Source organism: Protopterus annectens, chromosome 6.part0 (assembly GCF_019279795.1).
Source record: "Protopterus annectens isolate FY-2018-M chromosome 6.part0, PAN1.0, whole genome shotgun sequence".
Classification (NCBI taxonomy): Eukaryota; Metazoa; Chordata; order Ceratodontiformes; family Protopteridae; genus Protopterus; species Protopterus annectens.
In genome coordinates this window covers 1,483,451,773-1,483,477,985 of record NC_056737.1, presented here as the reverse complement: position 1 = coordinate 1,483,477,985, position 26,213 = coordinate 1,483,451,773, and the positions used below count along the sequence as shown (strand labels likewise).

The 26,213-nt window shown below is 37.3% G+C and overlaps 1 protein-coding gene across 2 annotated transcripts in view; it reads right to left on the bottom strand.

Moving 5' to 3' along the window:
• Positions 1 to 25,812, bottom strand: part of KYNU (kynureninase) — a 2,242,792-nt gene extending 2,216,980 nt beyond the window's left edge. For both annotated transcript variants that reach the window (XM_044074971.1, XM_044074972.1), the window contains exon 1: positions 25,769 to 25,812. The gene's annotated coding sequence lies outside the window, so the exon portion shown is untranslated. The remainder of the gene's footprint in view (positions 1 to 25,768) is intronic.
• Between the last annotated feature and the right edge of the window lie 401 nt (positions 25,813 to 26,213).

The following is a 26,213-nucleotide window of genomic DNA, read 5'->3' as shown; positions in this document are numbered from 1 at the left end:
CATTTTTATTGAACGCTTGCTGACATTTTATTATAATTACTGTTTCTGAAAGCTAAGTCACAACAGAGCCTAACACATACTGATTGTGGTGTGATTGTTGACATATTAATCCTGTTTACCTAGTTGCAAGGCAGTTGATAACTCTAATCAGCCCTGGATCTTCTAAGTTTGCTCAAACTGAATGAATCACTATTAGTGTGTTTCTCTGCCCATTTCATAGGTTCATAGGTTCATAGATTAGTACTAGGCTAAGAGCCCTTGTGGGCCATTTTAAGCCTAGCCAATTACCACATGTCAGACTCAAACCCTGCACCTTGTGTTTGTAAGGCAGACACCTTAACCATTATGCCAACCGTCTATCCGCAATTCACTACAGTCCCACCCCCAATTTCCCAGAGGCCGCATATCATTAATTTATTCAGCCTGTTCCCTGCCCCTCCTTCCACTTAAAGATACATATCCCACTTTCCTTTGTAACAGCAACAATACTGAAATTCCAAATGCTGTTCTATTTCTTGTTGGAAAAAGGTGAAATAAAATGTCATTCTTCATGTTCTGCTTTTTTTCTAATACTGTCCATTTTATCCAAGTACACCACATTTTCAAAACCTCTTCCAAGAACAGATGCATTTCAACACCATTTACCATAAAGTCTTTAAACTTTCTACACCTTCCTCTTCACTCTCCTCCCTGGTACTACTGCAAAACTTTCTACATTCCTCCCCTACTGCTATCCTATAATCTCTTCATCCTGTTCGTCATATGCACAATTTATACTACATAAATAAATATAAATACAACTGGCATCCACCTGCCATTAAATATCACCTAAAACCTTTTATATCCCCTCAAAGTTCAAGTCTAAATTCCTCCTCCTCTTACTCTTATGTAGTAACACTGAGTCTTATTCACACCCAAACACTGTGGTCTGCTTCTTTATTAATGCACAAAACATTTAAAATAAAATAGACCAATTAAACTCTTGTATCTGTAGTCACAATCCCCAAATCATTACTATTTTATAATCCTGAATTAAATTACAAAATCCCTCCATGTACCACTTTTTCCCAGACTATGATTACTTTCTTGAAGTCAAGCCAGGACTAAGGCAAGAAGGACAAACTCTTCTTCCTCTTTTTGAAGCCAGACGTTAACATATAACTTCTTGCTCAGAGTAATGCCTCCTGAGATTCCCTTCCACATTGGTTACTAACACAAATCCACTCTCTGTTTAGCTCCCCAATTTTTCCAGCTGATGTCTATCTCCCTCCTCCTGTTTCATTACAAAAGCATAATAACCTACTCAAGGACATAACTTCATCTGATTGGAATACCAGAAATGGAATTCTTCTTGGTCACTTTAACCTCAGTCTCTTTGGACCACAACAAAACTGCACACTTAAACTTCTCAGTCTACTTAAAATCAGAAAACTTGTCTCTGAGCCTAACAGGCTCAATCCTTCCTTATCACACCAGTCACTGCTTGATCTAATTATTACAGAAACCCCTCATTTATTTCTCATATCTTTATCCACCCTCCCAACCTAAGTGACCACTGTCTTATAAGCTTCGACATCCACCATGATTGCAAATAATCCCCTCCAAAACTCATTACAGTTCCATCAGAAATCTCAAGTAAACATTACCAAACTAACAACATATATATCCTCTCTCAACTGAGCCACTTTATTCTCCTCCGCAGAATCTACCAATGCCACACAACTCTTCACCCATCTTCTTTGCAAACTACAAAACTCATTCGTACCTATGATCACAACACCATATAATCCCAAGGAAAACAGCTGCCTCACTTACATACTCAAAACCATCCCAAATCTGTCCCAACTCTTTTGACTAGCAAACATTACACCTACCTCAGAAACCTTTCCAAACATATAGAAATTGTGTATGGAATTGTAAGAAAAGCAAGAGTTGTAGTTAAGAGTAGTAGGTTTGTGAATATTGATTTGTATGTTGGGTCCATTAGGATGGATAGAAAAGAAGTTGGAGTATGTTGAGGGAAGGAGTGAGGTGTGTAAGAATAAAGATGATAGAAGGAGAAAGTCTTGTATGAGATGAAGAAGCTTGAGAAAAGGAGTTAAGAGTATGTTGAGGGAGGGAGTGAGGTGTGTAAGAATAAAGGTGGGAGAAGGCGAAAGTGTTGTGTGAGATGAAGTAGCTTGGTGGAAGAAGTGAACCATAAAACTAAATAAAAGGTGGTTGTAAGAGTGAAGCTATAAAATATAACAATACAGAGTAAGGTGTGGAAAGGTTAGGGAGTGGACCTAAAAGGTAAAATAGCTTAATTAAGAAATTGTTGGGGTAGGGGGTGTGGTTGTTAAGTAGAAGTAGTATGTTGTAGGGTGATAGTGGGAATTGGGGGTAGGGTAGGGGAACAGAGTGAGCCCGAAGGGAGAACAGAGCGGGTTAGAGCATCTATATGAAATATTTTCCAGAGACAATCAGAGAGGAGGAGATTCCAGAGGCAGAGAGAGTGGTCACAGGTCCATTCAAGGGCGGGAAGAGGAGGATAAAAGTGTATCAGTGAAGGAGAGAAGATGTCTGAGGTAAGGAGACTATAGTAGAGGTGCTTAGTTTCAGAGTTAAGCAAGCAGAATGTTTCACAATAGAAAGGGGCTATACAGGGCAGAGAAGGTGTAAAAAGAAAGAGTGACTAAATCTGGTTCTTAAAACAGTGCAGAGTTGGGTTAAGATAGGGTAGTCATACATAGGGGTGTAGAAAGAATCAGGAGATGCCACCACATAGTGGCCAGACTCAGAGATTGCAAAGGTAGGCCATGGACACAGGGGAAAATGGGGAAGACACCAGAAATGTAGGGAGGGAGGATTAAGACTAGGGTAGGCTGCTAGCTTTTGCTCACTGGGTTGCTGTACTAATGGACAATAGTAATTTATAGTTAGTAGTAACAAGGTACATACATTCAATAATAATTCCTGGGGAGGCAAGGAAGTTATAGAAGAACAGCAGGAGTTCTTATGCTCTGTCCGTTCAAGGGCAGGAAGCCAGGGATTCCAAGCAGAGACCGGGAGGCACCTTGGGTCAAGGTGATTCAGCTGGGATACACCGTAAGGAAAAGGAAATACAAATATCAGATTTAAATCTAGAAATAATAACACTACAGTAGAAGAAGGAAAGGAGGGAGAAAAAAGGAAAACATACATCAAGTACAAGTGAGCTATCCCAAGGGGAAGGTAGATAGAAAGGAGAGAGCAGGAGGGGAAGTATCAATACAATCAATTTAGCCAAGGAAATGCAGCACACTTCTAGACATTGTACTGTGGTTCAAGCAATACAGTTATTGATTATAGCATGTTGGTAACATTCAATATTCAATAGACAGCACCTGGGTAGAGTATAATTTAGCACAACATAGACAAGTATGCAAAATTAAATATATATGACAAAAAACATTCCACTACAAAGCAAAGCACAGACTTGTAAGTGAATTAAATATACAAAAAAATAATATATATATAAATCTATATATATAAAATATAAAATCATATAACCCTAAATCCCATAACCACTCAAGACCTCTTTTGTAAGCACCAAAAAACTGAATTTGTACACAACTTAAGGAACACCTCACATTACACAGTACTTGGGAATGCAGTTTCAGGTCATGTAACCTGCTCTCACTTATCTCTGACACATATTGCGTATCATTTTCACTACAGTGTCTCTTCTCTAACTCCTAATCTATCACTACTAACTGATGCAAATATTGCACATAGTGCTTTCTGTTGGCTAACTTCTTAAATCATTTTTCTTTTGTATAATAACTATTCTTTTGTTTTTAGTGTGGCCTTTTAGTGTATAAATTATTTTTATTTTCATTTTTTCCACTTGATATGTGTTTACACTCTAGTTTGAGACTGAAATCGGTTCTTTACCCTAGTTAACAAACTGTATAAATAAATAAATAAATAACTATAAAATTACTAATTATCATAGTGTCTTTAATTTTAATGTTATAAAATGTAATATTAGGATCATGCAAATATGTCAGTTGATATGTTAGAAGAAATATTGCAAAACATCAGTTTAGTTAATACAGAAAGCTTTGCTGTGTGGTAAAGAGTGATTAAGCTCCAATTGAGACCCAGGTGACTGAGGTTCTGAATGGTGGCTCCAGCATGAGAGGAAACTGTCAGGAAGAGGAAATAATGAAAGGACATGGTCACTCACCTCTCTCTGTGGGAGAGAGTTGTGCATGCTTAAGCAGCACATATCTATGGTTAGAGTTCTCTAGTGAAGACCAGAGAACCACTTCACATATTTAGAAGTTATTAGGTATATTTAAAACACAAAAAAATCATACAATTCCAAAAAAATGTAGAATTTTTTTGTGTTTTAATATTAGGTATGGTTACAATTCAGTGTAGGTCCCTTGCAGAACTGGTCACCAAAAGACACAGACAATAATGTGAGCAGTTGTCTTTTGTCCCAATGATGGGAAACAAATGGGATGATTGAACAGAGGTTGATGACTGTAGGCAGCAGAATCAGAGTGCAAAACATATAAGATTATATAATGGGAACAATGTCATACACATATTTATATAATTATTATTATTACTATAATAATTATTATAATTACTGGAATGAGTTTTAATATAGATCTTTACAAATTCAAAGGAATTCCCATTTAGTATATTTGGGTGAGTAATCTGCCTCAAAGTTAATAAATTGCAGCAGGAATATTTCTTTCTTTCTTTCTTTTTAAACCCACAAAGGAGTTAAGTTTATTTTGCTCAATGCAGTAAGATAGCTAGATAGATAGATAGATAGATAGATAGATAGATAGATAGATAGATAGATAGATAGATAGATAGATAGGTAGATAGATATTTAGTTGCCTATAATCAGTGCTTGAATACAATTTTATAAGAAGTTGCAATTATTAAACAGCCTCAAACAGTAATCTTAGGGATATCCATCTGAAATTGTATACTGTATGTTTATCTATGCTTTAGTCCGTGGCATAATTATATTCTATTTTATCTTGTTTAGATCTCAGTGGTTTTTCAGTAAAAGATGGTTATACTTCTAGTTGAAAGGATGATAGTGTGGATTTGTGCAGTGAAATCTAAAGGCTAGTAGCTATTTCATGGGCTTATCCACATACTACTGTACTTCCTGAAGCACAACTAAAATGAGCAGCAAACTGCACAACTATCAAAATGTAAACATCCATGTAGTTTAAGTAGGCCACTCATACAGGAATCCTTTAATATATTTCCAGGTGGAATAAGGCATTTGGAATAGTTGGATTCTCTTTTTCTTCTTCTTTTCTTTTCATAATGTGCAGTTTAGCATCATCCATAGCTCATTCAAAGAGAGTGCAAGCCTAAGTAATTATGTCAACTTAAAAAAATCCGGATACCCCAGAAAAAGATGTGGTCAGCTAATCACTGAAGATTTAGGGGAAACCTGTCTTTCTCAAACAGTGATCTGGAATGAGAAATAAAAAAAAAATTGCTTTCTTCTCACAAAAAAGCAAGTTATCCAACTCCAGGCAGGTTCAAGTAAGAATATCATGCAGGAATCCTTGGCAAATATTGTGCAGTATAGTTCCATGTGGAAAAAATGTGTATAAAACTAAAGTTCTAAACTCATATAAGTTCCGTGCTTCTTCTCAGCACAGCCAACTGTCCTTTCAGTGCTTTATATCTACACTGTTTTATTACACTTAGTGATATATTGCCCTGTTATTGTAAACTCTGTCACTGCTCTGCTCCCACCTTGCTTACTCTCTATTTCATGAACTATACCATGCTTTTAATTCTTAAATCACTGATATATCCATATTTCTGTCTCACATCCAGAACCCACTTTCTGTAACACAACACTCTACTATGCTTAACTGTACTAGTTGATTGTTTTTCACAGCTTGCCCTACTTCTCCTTGGCCAGCCGGCTCCATTCACCCTCACAGTGTTTGGGCTCTCTCCTCTCCCCTACACTACCCCATTACCACCCACCCCATATCAATTACATTTATATTTACCCTAACTCCACCTCTTAGTCTAGCCCTAACCAATCACAATCTAGCTCCTCCTCCCACTAGTTTATTCCTAACCAACTACAAACTAGCTTCTCCTCTATAGTAATCTCTTAGACATCCACATTTCATCCTAGTCTTGCAAAATAAAACAGGCTACATTTAAACTGCAGCACACTTCACATCTTACTATTATTAATTACTCTAACATTACTAACATATGCCACATCCTTTAATTTTTCACAACTTAACCTAGCTTCAATACCTCCCACCTACTTATCCCCCCTTGACAAATATTCAAACAGTTACTTAAACATATCTGCTAGCCTCATTGAAACAAACATACTATACTGTCTGAAAAGACAAATTGATGACCAGTCTCTTGTACCTACACAATAGCAATACCTGGCCTCTTTTCTGAACAAAATGTTAAATAGACTTTACCAATACGCCCTTCACCTCAATAACCTAAATCAGTGTGGAGACATACACCCCAAACTAGGCCTGCTCTAGACCACACCCCACCTCAAACAACACCCTCAAAACAGTTAATGCTAATCATCCTAAACATATGCAGCATATCTAATTAAATGACAGAATTCCAGTCATGACTATTATAATACTCCCCAGACATAGTTTCTGTAACAGAAACTTGGATAAAACCACATATCAAAGACAAAGAAATCCTCCCACCCAACTACAACACACTCAGAAATGATAGAATCAATAAAAAGGCATGTGGTGTTGCATTAATTTATCCAAAAACCTATACAGTTTTACCTCTCATACAGTTTTACCTCTCACAAAATCTATTCCCACCTTTGGTAATGCTGAAATACTCATAGCACTACTAAAATAATCAAACATAAACAACTCTGTATTAAAACAGCATATATTCCCCCAGGCCAAAATATCCCAATTCTGGAAGATATACTTTTATGGGTGACTAAAACATCTCTAATGACACAGTAATTATGGGAGATGTCAATATTGATTGGGTAAACTTAACATCCAATTCACCAATAGATAGTATCCAACTTCACGGCTTTACACAACTAATTACCTCCCCTACTACATACAGTACAGGTTCAGCCCTAGATTGGATTCTAGTCTCTGACCCCCCCCAAATGCTCAAACTCCAATACACTTCTCAACACATTACCATTTACCAGCAAAAAGCCCAAAACTCATAAGTACAAAATATGCAGAAACCTAACAGATTTTAGCCAAAACCTGTTCAATAGCAGATTAAAATCATTCAGTTGGTCTTCACTAAAAACTCTACCTCTTGAGGACACTGTCAGCTATTTCAATAAAATATTCCTAAACACCATCAACAACCTAGCCCCTCTATGAACAAAAGGAAGAAAAGCTAATCATGCACCTTGGCTAACAAAAGCCACCAAACTAATATTACAGACTAGAGACAAAGCTTGGACAAATTGGATAAAAAAAACAAAAATAATACCAACTGGCAAAACTACAGGGAATTTCATAACAAAGTGAAAAAAAAATCAGTGAATACAGATAAAAAGCAGCACTTTACACAGCAAGTGACCAGTCATAAAAACAAGCAAAAAACTTTATGGAAAACGATCACATCTCTCCTCACCCCTGGCTCCACACAAAATCTTTCCCCAGCACAAACAAAACACCTACTGAAATAGCTAATATTGAATGCCCATTTAATTATCGGCATAGCTAAATTAGTACTAGGCTTCAACTCTAGTTCCAACAGTCCAGATAAATCTCTCCCATCCCCACAAACAGCCATTAAGGATGAGAACACTCCAATTCCCACAACCAAATCCCAACAATACCCCCAATCTTTTTACAACCATTTCTCTACATTAATTTGTAAACTTCTGTTCAAACTAAAACCTTGCTCATCTTCCTCTGACAGTCTCCCACCAGAATACTTAAAACTTGCTGGAGATGCTATCACATACCCAGTCATCATTCTTATTAATTGATCTATTATGGAATCTCATATCCCTGCCCTCTGGAAAAAAATCAACTACAACCCCTCTATAAAAAGGAGGCAAATCAAGCTTACCAACTAAAGACCCATCTCTATCCTTTCTCCTCTATCTAAACTGCTCAAAAAGTGTATACACATTCAAATACTAAACCATCTTACCCATAATAACCTTCTCACATCCACCCAGCATGGCTTCAGGCCATCTCACTGCACAACAACAGCCATTGTCTCTTTCACTGACACAGTAAACAATGCTAGGGATTCTAACCTACTCACTTCCATATTACTACTAGACCTGTCAAAAGCCTTTGGCATGGTCTCATATAACAAATTATGTCAGCAACTATCTGAAATAGGCTGCTCACTGACCTCCACACAATGGTTTAACAGCTGCAGAACTAACAGGTAACAATGCATAAAATGGTAAGGTTGCCTATCTCAATACCAGACCAACAAAACAGGATTCTCGTAGGGGTCTGTCCTAGGACCCCTCCTCTTTAATAAATTCATTAATAACCTACGCACTGCTTGTCATCATAGCGCACTTATCCAGTACACTGATGATTCCACTATCATCTCTTCCTCTAACAACTTCCCCGACCTGCTGCAAAAAGCACAGAGTACATTTACCTCTTTCTCCAATAACTTCCCTGATCTTCTGCAAAAAAAAAAAAAAAACAGACTACATTCAAATCTATAGAATCATGGCTAAACAATGCACAATCACTGCTTAATCCCAATAAAAGCAAACTTTTACTTTTCTGTCCAAAATAAAAAAATCTGAATTTAAAATCTACTCCCATAACAAAACTGAGATTGAAATTATAACAAGTGCAAATCTGTTAGATATCACCATAGACAACAAACTCACATTTGAACAACACATACTAAATGCCATTAAAAAATGAAGAAAAACATTTCAAATTAGGAACACTACATAGACATAGAAACTTTATGAACCAAAATACTAAAAGAACACTAGCAAATGCCTACTTGATCCCCTCTCTACTATATGGTATTCCCATTTTCATTAATCTACATGCCTCTCTCAAAACAAAACGTGACTCTTGTTTCTATAAGATTGCTAAATTTGCCACTGGCTCATCCTACTGCACCCAAAACTGCAATGCCCTTAAAGAACTAAAAGGGCTAGAATTCTCGCAGTATCTTGATTATATACAACTAACATTCACACAAAAACTAGTACTTAAATTTGACAACTGTCCAGACCTAAAATCCATCCTCCCCAACTACAGTTTCACCAGAAACCTTCATTCAAAAAATGGACAACTGATTTATAGTACACAAACCCAATAAAAGAGCAGGTGAGTGTCTCTATTCATATGTCATAGCTAACCTATCGATAAACCTACAGAATACTATTACCAGTATAGACAACCTCTAGAAGTTTAAACTTACACTAAAAAAACTACATCTACAACTCCTGAACCTGCCTTGTTCAAGATGATATTTATCTTCCACATTCCTATGTCATCTTCCCACTCTGGCTTAACCATACACATCTACCATCCCTATGAGCTCTTTTCCTTGTTCACCCCTCTAATCCTTCAGCTTATAGTATATAAACCACTAACAAAAATCTCCCATTTTTTTAGAACTAGTAATGTCTTTTGGCTTTTCCCGGTTAGGGGTCGCCACAGCGAAACTCTGGTCTGCTAATGATTGGCAGTGGATGTTTACGGTGCCAGGTTGCCAGCCCGATGCCCAACCCTCAAAGAATGCACACCCTTTCATGCATACACCTACCTGCATGTCTTTAAATGTCACTCGACGCAGGGAGGACATGCAGACTTCACACAAAAGGTGCTCCAGCCGAGAATCGAACGGGAGAACCTCTTGTTGTGAGGCAACAATGCTAACCACTGCACCACCGTAGCCATCTCCCATTCACAATTTCCTTTAACATACCCCTCCTTCCTGGGTCTATATTACATGATTGAACAGTGAAATGTTCAAACACATAATAATCAACACCTAAATGTCCAACCTTCTGAACGTTGAATGGTTCAATGGAGATATCAGCACAGTGCGGACATGGAAGTTTTTCATTGTCTGCACTATAGTGCGATCTCGGAGTTGGTATATATAGGTAGAGGGGGGTGTGGGGTTGCAGCCCCCCACTTGGGTGGTGCAAGGGGGCTTGCCCCCCTGCATAGAGCATTTTTATGGTTTGTTTGGGTGTGTTTTTATGTTTTTTTTGCCATTCGACATTATGGCATTTCAGCATTTAGTGGTCGATTTTTACGTGTTCGAACATTTCACTGTTCGATCACATAATATAGACGCTCCTTCCTATTATGCTTTCTGTTTACTTCTATTTCCCTGCTAACCTTTAAAATTTTAATATTACTTTCCTCTTTCATAACCTCTTGTAACATTATTTAAAATGTGTTATTATTTAAAATGTAAAATTGACATATACATTCATTGTTACCAAATGTTTGCTACACAAATCTATAACATGAAATGTTGAATTTGATGATGTACATAGTTGATGATTTATTTACAACTTTTTGTATAATTACTAGTATATAAACTCTAATGATATATTGTACTACTATTGTCTACACTGTATGGAGCTTTTCTCCCTAGGCATCCACTGAAAATGGGTTCCTGGCCCAATTGGACTTTTCCGGTCACCAAATTTCAATAAATAAATAAATAACCATATTTCAGGTAATGCAAAAACTTGAACAGTAATATTTCATACAGAAACACAGCAAAATCACCAATGTAAAAAAAAAACTTAGAATTTAATAAAAGATGTAAGCGCTTTCGCAATAAAATATTGCTTCCTCAGACAACTTACTACTGATACAAACTCAACTTAAATACAAGTGCACATTTCTTCCAATTAATTAATTAACATGAACTCATTGAAATTTAAAAGCAAAGAACAAATACGACAATATACATACGAATGTATAAATATACACCACTTTACTGTACAAAAATGTACATAGCTATAAACATATGCCCTTTCTAACAGTGTAAATAAACTTCATCTGTGAAGCTTCCATGATTTGAGGACTGGCTTAAGAGATATGTAGTCATTGATCCCATGTCCCATGTGCCCTGCTAGCTTAAAGATCCACCGTAATTCCACCCTTTCAGTTTCATTAAGCAAATCCCTCATTCTGATATTCTCCTTAATTACTTCCAATACATGGAAAACAAAACTATGGTCATTACCTTCCTGTTTAATATGCTCAGCTATGGAACTATATTCCAACCCCTTGCGGGCACAGTAATAATGGTCTCTGATTCTTTTGCTAAGTCACCTGTTGGTTTTTCCTATGTAAAATACAAAGCATTTTACACAGTGAGACAAATAAATCAAATTTTTGGTACTACTATCTGCCAAAGCCTTAATATAAAATATGTTACCACTATCCGGATTTTTAAAGATCAGATTTTCATCAATATACTGGCAAAAGGAACATCTATTACATCTCCATGTTCCTATTGTGCATAAATTATTACTCACTTGAGATGTTCTGGGATAACAGAGTTTTCTTTTAAGGGACTTCTTATCTTTGTAGCAAAAATGTGGCGTACACCCAACAATACCTGCTGTTTCTCATCTATTTGCAGGATATGCCATTTTCATTTAATCACTTCTTTTATTTTCACCATATCCCTAGTGTATGTTAAAGAAAAAGGGAGACCCTTATTTTTACATTCTATGTTACACCAGGACTTAACAGGAGATGAAAAATACAGTCTAGTTTGTGTAGATCTATACTTCCCTACCTCAGCCCAGGCTCCCTCTATCTCAACTTCCTTGTATCTCCTTACCGCAAAGTCAGATTTCAACCACTCTTCTGACCACCACACTGCCACTGTGGTCAGAAAGTCCTTCTATGTGGCACATCTCATTTCTAAGGGTTTTGCATTCAGGAAGAAAGAGGTCATTGTCTCCCTCTACTCTTCCCTCATTAGGCCAATCATTGAGTACAATGCCCCATTTGGCATGTACTTCACAAGACATCCTGCAACAACTGGAGAGGCCACAAAAGTACCTCATAGAGAGGATCGTAGCTCTTAAACACTTGTCCAGTATGGACAGACTCAAAAAATTCCATCTATTCTCTGTCTCATATCACCTATGTAGAGGAGATCTCTGCTTGACTTACAAAGCCATGTCTTACCCAGATCTGTTAGAAATGCTACATCTAAAGAAATCCCAATCCCTCCACACCATGATTAGTATTCCGAAGACACATAAGAATTTAACTGACCCCCCCCCCTTTTAGACCTATCATTTCAGTACCCCACTATGTTACGGAGGGTATTTCTTTGCTTGTTGATTCATTTTTACAACCTTATGTTCACCAAATAGAATCCTTTTTGAAGGACTCGTGGCATTTTTCACAGGAAGTATTTGAATCTTCTGTTACATTGGATAACATAGACCTAACTCTTCTTATTCAGCAGCTCACACAGCATGTAGTATGACAAATCATGCAGGCTTCCAGCCAGGAAGTGAGGAGAAGAGTTACACCTTCTGACGGAAACAACAGAATTGCTTTAAACCATGGTGAAGGAGATCAAACAAGACTAAGTTCTGGTAACCAGATAGACTTTTCCCTTTCAGCAAATGTTAATAACTGATTTGACTCCCCTTCTTACATTCACCTATTTCCAATAAAAACAATCTTACAGTGAGGGAACAAATTAAAGCTCTGGAAAAAAGTCTTCTACAAATATAGTTTGCTACAAAGTGACAATTCATTTTTAGAGGAGAGCGTTAAAAGGGGCCGTGTTCCGAAGGGATTACGTCTTTCGAAATACCCCCATGGGCTTGTAGCCAACAGTGTCTTTCACTCTGAGTTGTTGGAGATCTTTGACAAAACAGGCTTGGATTTTATCAATTTGCTTATCAAAGACAACATCAGGAAACTGACTATTATCAGGAAGTCTCTGCATAAACTGGTAAAAATCTGTTACCACAACTTCTTGTTTGACCAATACAGAGCTGATTTCCAACAAGGTTTTACCAAGGTAGACCATCAAATCAAAAATGGTAAAGCCAGAAAAGACAAAAAATTAATACATGACGACCAGGACTACCAACAAAAAAGGGTTTCCCCTACACCACTGAAACAACAGGAAGGTTTGGCTTTCCAGGAGCCCCTTGCTAGTGATAACTGTGTCAATGACTATGACATAGATGAAAACATTGAACAGGTGGTCCTTTTAGGGGGTACAACACCACAGAGATTGGAGAGAGTTGTGAGCAAACAGAATACCAATGGATCCAAAGTGAATTACTATCACAACAAATGGAGATTGAAGAGATCCAGGAAACAAGAGCAGTGGCAACAACAAGGGAACCAGAGATGGTAACAGTGACCAGTTTGCCATGGGAAGCTTGTAGTAATTCAGGTACTGTGACTTCATTTTATGGCTTCAAAATTTATAATTTTACTGAATTACTGATTAAGCCCATACATCATTCTGTGTTCCTTAAGGGCTTTAACTTTGTCCATTCCAACAGGGCAAAAATAAAGCACTCCCTGTTGGATTTGAAAATATTCACCCGTAAAATTAATTTACAACTATTAAATGGGCAGAGTACCTGTAATGACAGTAACTTAAGTTGTAAGAGGAAAAGTCTTGCAAACCCCCTTCCCTGCACCCTGTCATTCACCTTTATGAGAAACTGTCTGAAAAAACAGATTTGTGCCTTATTGGGTAGTAAATGTGATAACCAGTTTTACAATTTGACCATTGAAGAAAGGCATACCTTGAATTCAATTGTGAACAACAGGGAAATTAGGTGCATGAAACTGGATAAAGGGGGGGTGTTATAATGTATAATGCTGATTACAACGGTCATATTCTTCTTTGTGATATAGAGACATTCTGCCCAGTGTCTCTTAATGAGATCAATATAGCTCCCAGGGACATCAGGGTGGCACTCGAGGAGGTTTTTCTTTATGAGTATCTTAACTCTGATTTGTTTGAATTTTTAAAGGTGCAGGATCCCATAATTCCACCAATTTTTGGGATTCCAAAAATATATTCTAACATACATGACCCCCCATTATGGCCAATTGTGGCCCCATCAGGATCCATGATTGAACCCATGGCAAAATATATTGACAGCAAGTTGAAGAACTTATTTTCTGGGTTCAGACATATACTTAGAGATACTTGGGACTTGTTGGACAAACTTAGAGAAATTCATTTTGACTCAGACACTGTACTTGTCTCCTGTGATGTTAAAAACCTTTTTTCCTGTATACCACATGAAGAGGGATTAGCTTGGTTCATTGATGTGGTTAAAACTTACAGCAACTTATCTGACATCAATTGTACCCTTATTAATGAGTTTATGGAAATCATTCTGAGTAACAATTTTATTAGATTTGATGGTGAAGCAAGTCACAGGTATTGCCATGGAGGTGGCGTCTGCCCCAGTTTTTGCTAATAGGGTTTTATTGAAATGGGAATTGTCCACTTTGTTTAATATTCCTTTGTTTAAGTTTTGTAAGGGGTACTTTAGATATTTAGATCATTTGCTGTTGGTTTGGCAAGGGGACACTGTGCAACTAGAGGACTTTTTTTTACCTTGTTTGACACTAGTACTGACTTTTTGAAATGTACACATCATGTGAGTTTCCATGAGATTCATTTCTTGGACATTAAGATTATATGGTCCCAGGATACAGGTATGGAAACCCGCTTGTACCGAATACCAACTTATTGTAACTCCTGTTTATTTTCTAGCTGACATCCCAGTCATCAGAAGAGAGGCATCATAACAAGTCAATTTATATGGGCCTCTAGGCTTACATCAAATGATGACTGCTGTATGAAGGAATTTGAAACACTAAGGAACATGTTTCTTGAGAAGGGGTTTCCCCAACCACCTTTTGGATAGTACTTTAGAAGGAGTTAAGGCTGAAAGAGGTGGAAAGTAAGGCCCAATTAATAAATAGGGGTTGTCCAATGACACTATTATTGCAAAAACAACAAACTTCTGTAATAATATGATCTTACATTATACCCTGGATGTAAAAGGCATTAAAAACATTATTAAAAAATTGGTTCTTATTTAATTGCGATAAAAGCACTAGACCTATTGGAGAATCAACTCCCAATTTCACCTTTAATAGAAAAAACAATATTAAAGATTTATTGGAGAGGACACTACAGGTAGATACAATCAGTGTAAATTTATTGAAGAGAACTACACGGGATGGTTATATAGTGTGGCTAAAAAATGGCTTAGTGAAGGAATATTCAATTGTTTGACTGAGAGGGTGGTCTACCTTGTCATTTGCCAGTCTTGCCAGATGATATACATTGGAAAAACGGTTAATGGGTTAAACCGTAGAATATACCAGCATTTGTATAGCATTCAGAAACTTGACAGTAAAAGTGCATTGGCATGACAATCCATGGTTTGTAAGAGTTTTGATAGGTTTAAGTTTCTAGTGCTAGAGCAGATCCATAATGATCCTTTTTGTGGTAACTGAAAAAATGTGTTAATGTATAGGGGAATGGTATGGCAATTAAAGCTAAATGCCACCAATCTTCAAGGCTTAAATGAGAGCATCTCCATCTCCAGTGAATTTAAAAGAAGACATAACATGGTTTAAAAGTTCACAAATTTCCTTAAAATGACGTTGTTATTTAATTCATCTCTAATTTACTTTCATATATGTTTTTATAGATTTTTTGGTACCAGTATTTACTAGGTTTTATTACTTATAATGACTGATTTTTACATTGCTATTGCTTTTAATATGAAAGCGTGTATTTTGTAATTCTTGTTCATGCACTGATTGGTTACTTATGAGGGTGGGGTTATTATATTGAAAAGTATTTAAATCAGATCAGTCTTTGTTTTGTGGTTCTGATGATGTCTATTTATTGATGAAAGCACAAAACCAAGTTTTTTTGTTTTGTATTAAAGCATTAAAGTGTTTGCAGTTTTTAAACTTACTTGTTTTTGCCTGTTATTGGACTGCCACTCGCTAGGGTGTTTTTATTTTTTTTTAAACTCTAATACAAAGGATAGATTAAACTGGGAAAAAAATCATACATTGCACATTTCTAGGTGTATAATGAGGGCAGGTCCTGCATTTTTATATCAGTAATATTTTCTCCAACCATATACAGTTTGCTTACATGAAACTTAGTCATATATATCATTATCCCCTGTTGGATTTGGGAATATAAAAAAGACAATATTTTGTGCATAGATGATAGAGGGCTAGACATAGTGATTACATCACATGGTATAAGAATGTAGTGAAATAAAGCACTCAGGAGGAGAAGTTAGATAAGATCAAATGAACAACATGGATATCTTTGCCACATGATATGTATGTTCATTTTTGGTTATTGTAGATTCTGCTTCAGTGTGCCAAATTAAATGGGATGATCTTTACTTGGATAAGCATTACTCTGTCTGCATTGTCAGCTACCATCTTTAAATTCCTGAAGAAAGTAGAACCACATCGGAAAATTACATTTCCTGCATAATTAGCAAATTCCTTGTACTTGGTCAGGAACAATGGGGATACATGGGTGTGGTCAGAGCTGTCATCAATATTTTTTATGCTTATGTTCAGATAATAAATAAATGAAGAATAAATGCTTTATGTTGCAGAAACAGAAAATTGTTTTATCTTGGAGACATTGACATTTTCATTTGTAATGATAATAGAAACTATGGGATAGATACCAGTTAGCACAATGGTTAATGTATTTACCTACCTTGCACAGGGTACAAGGTTTGATCTTGACCTCCACCAGTGGCTGTTTGGAGTTTGCATGTTCTCCCTGTGTTTCTGTGCGGTTCTTTCCACTTCTGAAAAGCATGCTGAGTGTTTCCATCTCATACTCATCCATGAACTGAAGATCAAGAAATTGACTGGAGAGAAAGTACAAAGAATAACTCAGGGCTCTAGTTCCCCAAGACAAGAAGAGGAGGAAATAGGTCTAGTCAAAAAAAAAAAAAAAAAACTGGCAGTGCCTCAAAAGAGCATTTGTGAGGACTACAGAACAGATATGTGCACGAGCTAGCTGTAGGAATAAGGTACATAAGAAAAGCTGACAGTGGATTTCAAGGAAGTCATCAAAAGAAAGGAGGAGTGCAGGACAAAGTGGGACATAGAAAAGATAGACTACCTGGACATGGGCAATCATTACTGATTACAATCCAGGGTACTGATTAAAGAATCTATTACATTGGGATGAAAAGGCTAGGCTTGAAATGACCTCCAAGTCGATAGCCTAGCAACCTGTTATGATCCTATGATCTTGTAAGTATTCACCAGCAAAGGAAATGATTGTATCATTATTAGTAGTAATATTAACATAACTAATGCTAAATCAATGGGGATAGTGTTTTATGTGATTTTATTTCTTGCATTTGTTTTTTTTACTGGTTGGACACTGAATCTGATGTAATGTCTGTTTGTTGAGTCAGTATATGTAATAACATTAATATATTATGTGATAAATATTTATATTATAAAGCACACATACACCTAGGCTAGGCATCCCCTTTGGTAGCGTGCACTACTGCTCTGCCAAACAAATTGCAAGGTATACACTCTGGGAGACCCTGTCCTAACAGTACTACCAAGGATCAAGTTGCTCTGATCATAGCAAGAATCTCAGAACAACTCCTTCAAACAAACTATGCCCAACAAATTGCAAGGTATATGCTCTGAGAGACCCTGTCCTAACAGTACTACCAAGGATCAAGTTGCTCTGATCGTAGCAGGAATCTCAGAACAACCTGTTCAAACAAACTATGCCCAACAAATTGCAAGGTATACGCTCTGAGAGACCCTGACCTAACAGTACTACCCAGGATCAAGTTGCTCTAATCATAGCAAGAATCTCAGAACAACTCCATGAAGCAAACTCTGCCCAACAAATTGCAAGGTATATGAATTGAGAGTCCCTGACCTAACAGTATTACCCAGGATCAAGTTGCTCTGATTATAACAAGAATCACAGAACAACTCCTTGAAACAAACTCTGCCCAACAAATTGCAAGGTATACGCTCTGAGAGACCTTGACCTAACAGTACTACCCAGGATCAAGTTGCTCTGATCGTAGCAAGAATCTCAGAACAACTCCTTGAAACAAACTCTGCCCAACAAATTGCAAGGTATACGCTCTGAGAGACCCTGACCTAACACTCCTTCCCAGGATCCAGTTGCTCTGATTGTAGCAAGAATCTCAGAACAACTCCATGAAACAAACTCTGTCCAACAAATTGCAATGGTTATACTCTGAGAGACCCTGACCTAACAGTATTACCCAGGATCAAGTTGCTCTGATCGTAGCAAGAATCTCAGAACAACTCCTTGAAACATAGTACAGGACATATTTATTTCAACCTATTGTTAATCTAGTTTCACCTAAAAGTGCTAATCTAGTTTCACCTACAAGTGCTTGCTACCCAGGAACACTAATTACCTCAAGTGGGAATCTAGCCACCAAGTCTGGTTCCCTGACTGCTAAAGGATACATCTGTATCTTTAGGAACCCCCTTCTGCTCTTAGACCTAGAGGCTCCATAACAAAAGCTGTCCTTAACTTTTATTTTACCCTCTGTACACCTACAAAAAGCTCTAAGCAGCCATTAGTCACTGATTGATTTCCTCCTGACTGTGTATGATCTCACGAACAGGGTTTCTTGCCAACTTCGCTCCCCTCCCTGCCCCCAGTTCTCACCCACCCCAGTGGTCCTACATTTATTGGTAACAATAACCACTCGCATCTTTCAAACAGCCAGCCACATCTCTACACCACCACTACCTCCACCATCTTCCCACTATTATCTATCCCACTCTACTAACATGTACAAGAACACTATACCTATACTCACCACATGCACACAATCCTAGTTTACATCACATCCTACCATACCTTCACCATCCCCCCACTAATCCACTACCACTGTACTACTACACTCACAACGATTCACACCTCACCCCTACTCTGCTACACTACCACCAGGCAGAAACCCAGGTTGGTATAATGGTTAAGGTGTTTACTTTACATATACTAGGTGCAGGGTTTGATTCCCACATAGAGTAATTGACTAGGCTTGAAATGTCTCACAAGGGCAGTTAGCCAAATACTAATCTAATCTATGAAACTATGTACCCTCCACATTGTCTATCAACCACAGTATCTAAACATAAACCAACTCCACAACTCAACATAACAACTCTACCCCCATACCTGCTACCCACAGAACACAAAGAACTTCCTTTATAAACAAGCATATTCACAAATGGATAAAACTAATAATCTCACCCATATCTAAACTGGCACTCAGTGGAGACATCCGCCCACATCCTGGCCCCTCACTCTCCATCCCTACCCCTAATACTCACACTAATAACCACAGCTTCTCTCAAATCACAACCAGTAGAAAACCAAACGATCTCCTTCTCCTAAGCCTAAACATTAGAAGTATAGCCAACAAGGAGCATGAACTCCATGCCACAATAGACTTGGACTCCCCTGATATAGTGATCCTTACAGACACATGGCTAAAACCACACATCACCAATGAGCAAATCCTCCCCACTGGTTACAATATACTAAGAGTAGACTGACTAAACAAGAAAGGAGGTGGTATAGCTGTTATATATCAACAACATCTAAACATCAAGATCTTATACATGTTAGTAGAGTGGGATAGATAATAGTGGGAAGATGGTGGAGGTAGTGGTGGTGTAGAGATGTGGCTGGCTGTTTGAAAGATGCGAGTGGTTATTGTTACCAATAAATGTAGCAGCTCGACAAATAGGTAAGGAAGAAATAATATATACCTATCTCAAAATAAAGCCAGCAACATAATAGGATGCTACTTCCCACCTGACAAAAACATCCCACCACTAGAAAACTTCCTCAGCTGGACTACCCACCACCTCCCCCAAGAAACTATAATCTTAGGTGACTTTAACACTGACTGGCAATCCTGTTGTAACGACCACCCAATCCATCATATAAACCTTCATGGCTTCACCCAGCTTACCCAGTCACCTACTAGGATAAATAAAAGGAACAACAAACCCACTACCCTGGATTGGATACTAGTCAATAACAGCCTCCAGTCATATATAGCAGGCTACCTCATAGACAGCCTCAGTGATCACTCCCCAACATTCCTACACGGAAAACAACTATACCAAACAGAACCAGTCCTCTACCATCAAATACGCAAAAAAGTAAACTTTATTTCATTCAGCTCATGCCTTAAATTATGTAACTAGGAACCACTAAAATACCTCAGTCTAGATGACGCAGTAGACTACTTTAATAATACCTTCCTGTGCATCCTTAATTACCACACCCCCATAAGGGTTTCACAAACCAGAGCTCAGCAATCCCCATGGCTACAGAAAATCACTAAGTCTGAAATGAAAAGCAAAGATAAAGCCTGCGAGCACTGGCACAAAACCAAAAACCACTCTACTAGTCAGAAATTTCTAGAACTTCACAATAGAGTCAAAAAGCTAATAAAACAGGACAACATTCAATACTACCAGTCTGTCCTTTCCTCCTCCCTACATAACCCCAAACAATTCTGGTCCTCAATAAACTCAATCCTTCACCCAGGTAAAGTTAGTACCCCTACTCCTGACATCACTCACTCCACTGAAAATATTGCTACCTCTTTCAACGCACATTTCACACAAACTGTACTATCACTAGCTAGACAACACAACCCTCCTCCCTCAAACTCATACCTTCAACTAGCAATCTCCCCATTAGCTTCTCATTCTCTCCTGTTTCTACCTCAAAAATAAAACTGCTACTAACTAATCTTAAACCCCCCAAACTAGCATCAGACAACCTCCGAAGTGAATAACTACAACTCACAGCTGACGCTCTAGCCTACCCAGTATCCATCTTAATTAACAGATCTCTATCAGAAAGCTACATTCCCACACCTTGGAAAATATCACACATAATCTCCCTTCACAAAGGCGGCCCCTCCACAGAGCTAACCAATTACTGCCCAATAGCTATTCTCTCTCCACTCTCCAAAATACTAGAAAGATGCATCCATTCTCAGGTCTCAGATCACCTCCTCACTAACAACCTACTCTGCAATACCCAACACGGTTTCTGATCAAACCATAGCACCACCACTGCCTTACTTTCTTTTACAAACACTATCCTACAATACAAAAATGCTGGTCACCTCTCCTCAGCTACTTTCCTAGAGCTATCTAAAGCTTTCAACATGGTACCTCACAAACAACTCATCTTTCTTCTCAATGACCTATCCTTCTCTCAATCAGTCACCAACTGGTTTCAAAGCTACCTCTCTGACCATCAACAATCCATTGTATGGCAGGACAACCTATCCTCTAAACTACCTGTCTCCATAGGGGTTCTCCAAGGGTCCATCCTTGGACCGCTACTCTTCTCTAACTTCACCAACAATCTAGCCTCTGCCAGAACACTTGGCATACTCATACAATATGCATATGACTCTACCATCATCTGCTCAGCCCACTCCCTTCCCGAATTGCAAAAAGTCACACAAGATGCCTTTTCCTCTGTCAAAACTTGGTTATCCAATTCCCAATTAATACTCAACACAAACAAAACTAAATTACTAATTTTCCAACCCACCAAACCTACCCAAAACCTCTCACACTTTAACATCACAGCAAAAGGCAACACCACTATCCATCCTACTGAACACACCAAATTGCTAGGAGTGGAAATAGACAATAAACTGAACCTTGACGTTCACATATCCATGACCATAAAAAGTCCACAAAAAATTAGGAGCATTATATAGAAATCAGCAACTACTTACCAAAGCTGCAAAGATTTCAGTATCAAATTCTCACCATATCTCCACCCTACTTTATGCCTCTCCAATATATATACAAACCTAAGACAATGCAATCTAAATAAACTTGAAACCAGCTACAACAAAATTGCCAAGTTTGCCACAGGGCCATCCTAACGTAGTCACCACTGTCTCTCACTAGCAGAACTGGGCTGGCTAGAGCTCCCTCACCTCCTTCAGTGGTACCAACTGGCACTCACCCACAAACTAGTAAACCATCCACTAAAAGTTCCATCCCTTCAGAATCTACTCCAACCCTATCTTACCACCAGACCTCTAAAAATCCAACAATAAAAACCTCCTACTGGTCACAAGAGCCAATAACACTACGGGAGAAGCATTATTCTCCTGCACTATAGCCAAACTATGGAACTCCCTGCCACCCTCAATTACCTCTGCAACATCATGCACCCACTTCAAATCTTTACTAAAAGCACACCTCACCTGCAGAAAATGCCCTTGCAACTCCCCCTCAATGAGCACCGACTCCACCCACCCACTACCTCTCTCTGCACCCCACTAACTAACTGATAATAGCAACCTCATTTTCTCTTTAACCTAATCTACTTACTATGCAATAATACCTTCTTATTACAACAGTTTAATTGTCTGTTATGTACCTCACAAACAACTTGTTTCAGTTGCCAATTTATGAATGTGTTCTACTTCTGTAACTATGTTTAACATCTGTCACTATTGCTTAAAATGTTAATTCTTGCTCTACAACTGTTCTGCAACTTTGTTTAATCTTGTATTATGCTCTACAGCTGTAACAGTGTCTATAATTTTATATGATATTTCTCTAATTGTGTAATGTCTTAAACATTTGAGTGTGGAGCTTTTCTCCCCAGGCCTCTGCTGAAAATGGACCTGTATCCAGTCAGACTCTTCCAGTCAACAAATGTAAATAAATAAAAAAAATGTAAATGTGTTACATTGAATTTCAACTTTAACAGGAATTTTATCCAACTCCCTTTTTATTTTAAATATTTGGTGGACTTTGAATTATAGGTCTTGCACTTCTGATAAGGAGCCTTTTGGTTATGTCAGTCTTCCCGCTGTCAGTGTAAACATTATTATAAAGATGAAGGGAAATGACCTATGTTAGACCCTTAACATAGGCAGATTCTCCAGCTGCTGCATAATTAAACAATCATCTTGTGATACTTGTAGGTATTTTAATACTTAGAGCATGGCAGCCCCTAAATACTATAAGTATCTCCATACATGTAGTTTAGCGACATCTGCAATAAAGCCATCTTTCCATTCTACACATACAAGCTATGCACCTAATGTACCATATTAAAATTTAAAAGTAGTTTTCAGACAGCTGAAATATCCTCTTCTATACTATCACAGTCTTCATTATGCAATTTCCTCTTCTGCCTTCACATCACGGATGACTACAAACTTGTATGTGTTTACCAATTGATTCCAGCCTTAAATATACTATTACAGCAATGTCTGAGGTATGTTACCTGATGTTACTGATCTTGCTAGCGCAAATGAGTGTATTAAAAAAATATGATGAACTTTAAACCTAGCTACCAGTATTAAAGACAGTTATCCATTATAGTTACCTCTTCTTTGCTCACATCTTTTGAATTCCTGAATTTCATTGTTAGTTACCCTAGCAGTGTGCTTCAGTGACTGCATCTTTAGTGACAGCAAATGATAACAGGAATCATTTGTCATTTTGAAGTAAGTGTCATTGAGGACTCGCAATTTAATTGTTAGAAGCAGCTAGGTCATATATACTGAGTCCCACCCAAGCAGAATTTCCACTGCCTGCAGTAGTAGGGTATTATACTAAACTACTGTCTTACTTTCAGACATCTGTTAATATTTGGCCTCCATATATGACAGCATTATTTACCATTGATGCTACATTATGATAGAAAGTGAACTGCATGCTGTGACATGGAATTAATTTTAATGTGGCAGTGCAGGTAAGAGGTGGAATACCTTTTGATAACCTGAAGAAGTGAACATTAGAAAGATTCCCTGCTGGAGTGCTAGTATTTCTGTAGCTTTCACTATTAAAATATATCCCTTGAATGCTCAAACCTTTGGCCTGGAAGTAATCTGCAAACCTGTTATAAGTGACTCAATACTTGTATGAAAAAGTAATTAGCAGGTTAATACATTACACTTTTTGAATGTCTAGTAACTACTGTCAGTTAGTTTGAACAGTAATCTGATAACCGTAGTGCATTACTTGTGGTTCATTACTTCCTAGAAATACATAGTTACAGTGTATTTATTATGAATTATGATATCATGTCACAAGGACCTGAGATAGAAGTAATACGAAATGAACGTAACCTTATCCCAACAAGCTAATGATGATGTCATTCCCCAGAATACCATAATAGCTCAAGGTTTACTCACTTAAGATAAAGATTGTAAGATAATCTACATGCATGCACCTGGAATGTCAGGCGAGACAGAGAGAGAGATCACAATATAGTAAAATGAAAGAGGAAGAGCAAGTCAATAGCTCCAGGTGTATTATGGGAAATGCAAGTATCTCTCAGAAGGAGTAAGATAAGAGTCAACAGCTGAGTTGCAACATGTGACAACAAGTATAAACATGTAAAAGGGCAAGATTCATAAGCTGAAAGGAAAAAAAATGAAAAAAGAAAAAAAGACTTTAAACACTTTTTGTCACAGTATTTATAAACAAAAAAGCTGATGCCTGCAAAGGTAAAGGAAGCAGGTGAAAAAATGATGATCTGAACAGGAGGTAGCATGATGTATGGCCCAAATTCAGGAAGAGTATGGCAACAGAAAAAACAATATGGATTAACACTGTGCAAAAGATTTACAACACTTGGCCAACAAAAGAAGAAACATGGTTGTGCAGAAATCACAGAACAGAGAAGTTTAAAGAGAGAAGAGCTGTGATTTTTGAGAAACTGCTAGGTAAACACAATCCTCATACAGGGAATTTATTTTTATAAAGAATAGATTTTGCAGGTGGAGCATTTTCTTTATCTGAATAATGTAAGAATCACCATATATTTGACAGGTTTAGTTATTGTGAATATCTATATTTTAAAATGAAACAATTAACCTCCTACTCTTTCAGTATGAAAAATCAACACAAAATAGAGATGAGGAATGCTAAATGTAAAACAGAAATGCAGAAACAAACTTTCCATGAAAGCATTATGATTATTTAAATAAAGCAATGTACTTGTCTCCAGTCAGGCTGTCTATTTACATTAAGATTTTTATAATATTTTTTTGAAATGCAAGTAGTACTATGCTGTTCACATGTAAACAAAAAGCAAAACTCTCAGCAGAAAAAAAATTTCAGAATTACTTTGTTAACTAAATCGCTGTCTGCAGATTGTAGCTGCAGCGTGCTTTGTTTCCAGGGAAATGTTTCTATGATGACAATCCAATAAGTTTCATTAGCACTTAGGTGGTGCATTTACATAAGATACAGAACATCAGGCTAAGCAACAGGGTTACTCACGTACTCTGGGAGATTTCTTTAGAGCAAAATACAAGTACAGTTTCTGTGCACATCAAAGTTTGATGCATAATTGTTATAATTCCTAAGGCAGTTTGCAACTGGACAGTTATTGACTGAATAAAAATGTAACATTAAACATGTATTAATCACCAGATGTTAACAAAGATTTGTCTCATGATTATTCAGAAACCAGGTTAACACAGCTGAAGATTTTGTAATACCAAGAAAATAATTTTTCAGTGCTAGCCATATACATCTGTCATAAATTACCTTACCAGTCTGCTCTTTATATCAGTTTAAACATTGCCATGACAATGGGTTCTGTATTTCTGTCTTTTGAATTCTGTATTTGTGGAATGAATTATTTTAAAATGTAAAATAAAATGTAGCATTACCTTGGCTTCACATACAGCATGGAACATCCACTGATTTCTGCAATGTCATTACTCATTGAAGAAAATATATTTATAGATCACATAAGTTATACATTTACAAAAGGTTAAGCAAGCAGAAGAGATACTTTCCTTCCCGGGCTTTCAGGGGCACAAAAGCAATCATGAATTTTACTGACATCAGCATTAGTATGATACTGCAATTTTACACTTAGGCAACACTATGTGCCTTCATGCTACAAGTGAGCAACAACATTTTAAAGAGGTGCACATTAATTAAACATCAGAGCAATGGTTAAATAATTATTGTATCATAACAAGGAACAAAATAGAGGCTAAAGGCTATAACCTGAATCATGGATCTTGGTGTATTTTGTTAAAAGTAGTCTAAATACGTTAGCTACCCAAACATAACAAAGCAAAATGAGCAAGTACTATGCAGAATAAA